The following is a 2,500-nucleotide window of genomic DNA, read 5'->3' as shown; positions in this document are numbered from 1 at the left end:
ACAGACAGAGAGGCAGGCAGAGAGAAAGAAACAGAGAAAGAGAGAAGGAGCAAGAGAACATAATCGAAGAAGAAGAACAACAAGAACAAGAATGAGAAGAGAGAGTAGCGTTGCTCATAAATCAAAATCCTCTAACACTGAATTTTCATCACACTGCCAAGCAAAGTACCTGAAGACAACTCATCTATCAATTTGGCTCTTATTAAGTGGCAACAAATAAGACAAGAGTGTCGAGATAAGGTGTCACTTATTCTCAAAGGCTTCTGTGTCTGGGTGTGAGTACGTGTTTTGAAGAGAGAGAGATTCAGAGAGAATTAATGATAATTGGATGATAAGGAGGAGAGGGAGGTGGAGATGGAGGAGGAGGAAGTAGGAGGAGGGGAAGGAGGAGGAGGAGAGGGAGAAGGAAGTAGGAGCAGAAAGAAGAGGTAAAGGAGCAGGAGATGGAGGAGAGGGGGGGGGAGGAAGACGAGGAGGGGAAGTAGAAGGAGAAAGAGGAGGAGGGGAAAGAAAAGGAGTAAGAGGAGGAGGGAGAGAAGGAGGATAGGGTGAAGGATGCAGGGGGAGGTGGGGGAGGGGGAGGAGAGAGAGTATGAGAAACAAAGATGAATAAGATGAAGAAGAGGAGGAGGAAGAAAATAAAAAGGAAAACGATGAAGAGGAAGTGAAGGAATATGAAGAAAATGAAGAGGAGAAAGATAAAAAGGAGAAGGAGGAGAAAGATCATAACAGGATGAGCAAGAGGAAGGAAAACGATGATAATGATAGTCATTATGATGAAAATGAAGATTAGGATGAAGATAAAATGATGATGAAAATGTTATCAATCATAACATAGATGCTAATCATCAGATCACTCTATTAATCATTAGAGATAGAGAGAAATAAAGAGGGGAGAGAGAGAGAGAGATAGAGAGAGAGGGAGAAACAGAGAGAAAATATAAATAAAAAGAGAGGGATAGACAGATAGATAGAGAGAGAGAAAAAGAAACAAAGAGAGACAGTGACAGAGAGAGAGAGAAAGGGAGAAGGAGACAGAAAGAAAGATAAAAAAAAATGTAAAAAAAAAAAAAAAAAAAAAAAAAAATCGAAAGCAGAAAAAATATGGGGGAAAAATCACCCCCTACCCCCCACCCCCAACCCCCAACCCCATCCCCGTCGCCGATAGCAAGAAGATTGAAAAGGAAGATAAAAGCAAGGCCCATGAAGGATGAGCCCCAAGATCATCCATCACCCAAACCAGGCTATGATAACGCCTTACGGTAGATTCGCTGATGGACGAGTGCTATTGGTCCCTCGCCCCCCCCCTTTGCCCCCCCTCAACCCCCCTCTGTCCCCCCACCCCCCCTCCCCCTTCCTCTTATGGAGTGCACTCGGCTGCCTTTGTACCCACCGCGGCACTGTGTCGGGGTGAGAGTAGGTAGACGAGCGGTGCTTAAGCGGATGGTTGTGTGTGGGGTATGGACGGGTGGATTAGAAGGATGGTTGGATAGTAGGTACGCTCATGCACGCACGTATACACACGCACACGCAAATACTCATACGTACGCATATAAGTACACACGCATATGCACACCTGGGTAGTTGTATGGGTATATTGTGTTGGTTTGATGGATAGAAGGTACGTGCATGCTCACATGTACGCGTAAACATGCACATATCCGCATATATACATATACATATATATATACATATATATATATATATATATATATATGTATATATATATAATATATATATGATATATATATATATACATATATAAACATACACATACACATACATACATATGAACAATGCACACATGCATACACACACACACATACACACACACAAACACACACACACACACACACACACACACACACACATATATATACATATATATATATATATATATATATATATATATATATATATATATATATATATATATATATATATATGTGTGTGTGTGTGTAGATAGATAGATAGATAGATAGATAGAAAGATAGATAGGTAGGTAGGTAGGTAGATAGATAGAAAAATAGATAGATATAGATATAAATATATATGCATATATATTTATACACAAAGCAAGAGACACACAATTGAAAAAAAAAAAAAAAAAAGACAAGACACTCAAGAGATGATTCCAAAACAGTGAAGAATCTTCAATAGAGTCATTGCATAGCACACACATCGCCCCTCCCCCTCCCCACAACCCCCCACAACCATCGCCACCCCGCATAACCCCCCCACAACCATCGCCCCCAACCATCGGCCCCCATAAGCCCCTAAACCCCTCTACAACCCCCCACAACCATCGCTCCCCCCCCCACAACCCCTCCAACCATAGCCCCCCACAACCCCCCCGACCCCCCCCCCCCAACCATCGCCCCCCTACAACCCCCCCCCCCCCACAACCCCTCATAATCCCCCCACAACACCCCCCACACACCCCAACCATCGCCCCCCCCCTCAGCAACCCCTACAAGAACGCCCTCCCCGCCAGAGATCT

The sequence above is a fragment of the Penaeus japonicus genome, unplaced genomic scaffold (genome assembly GCF_977035675.1).
Source record: "Penaeus japonicus unplaced genomic scaffold, GWHDUDI00000001_assembly GWHDUDI00000007, whole genome shotgun sequence".
NCBI lineage: Eukaryota > Metazoa > Arthropoda > Malacostraca > Decapoda > Penaeidae > Penaeus > Penaeus japonicus.
The sequence above is the reverse complement of the archived record's forward strand: the minus strand, read 5'-3'. Positions refer to the sequence as shown.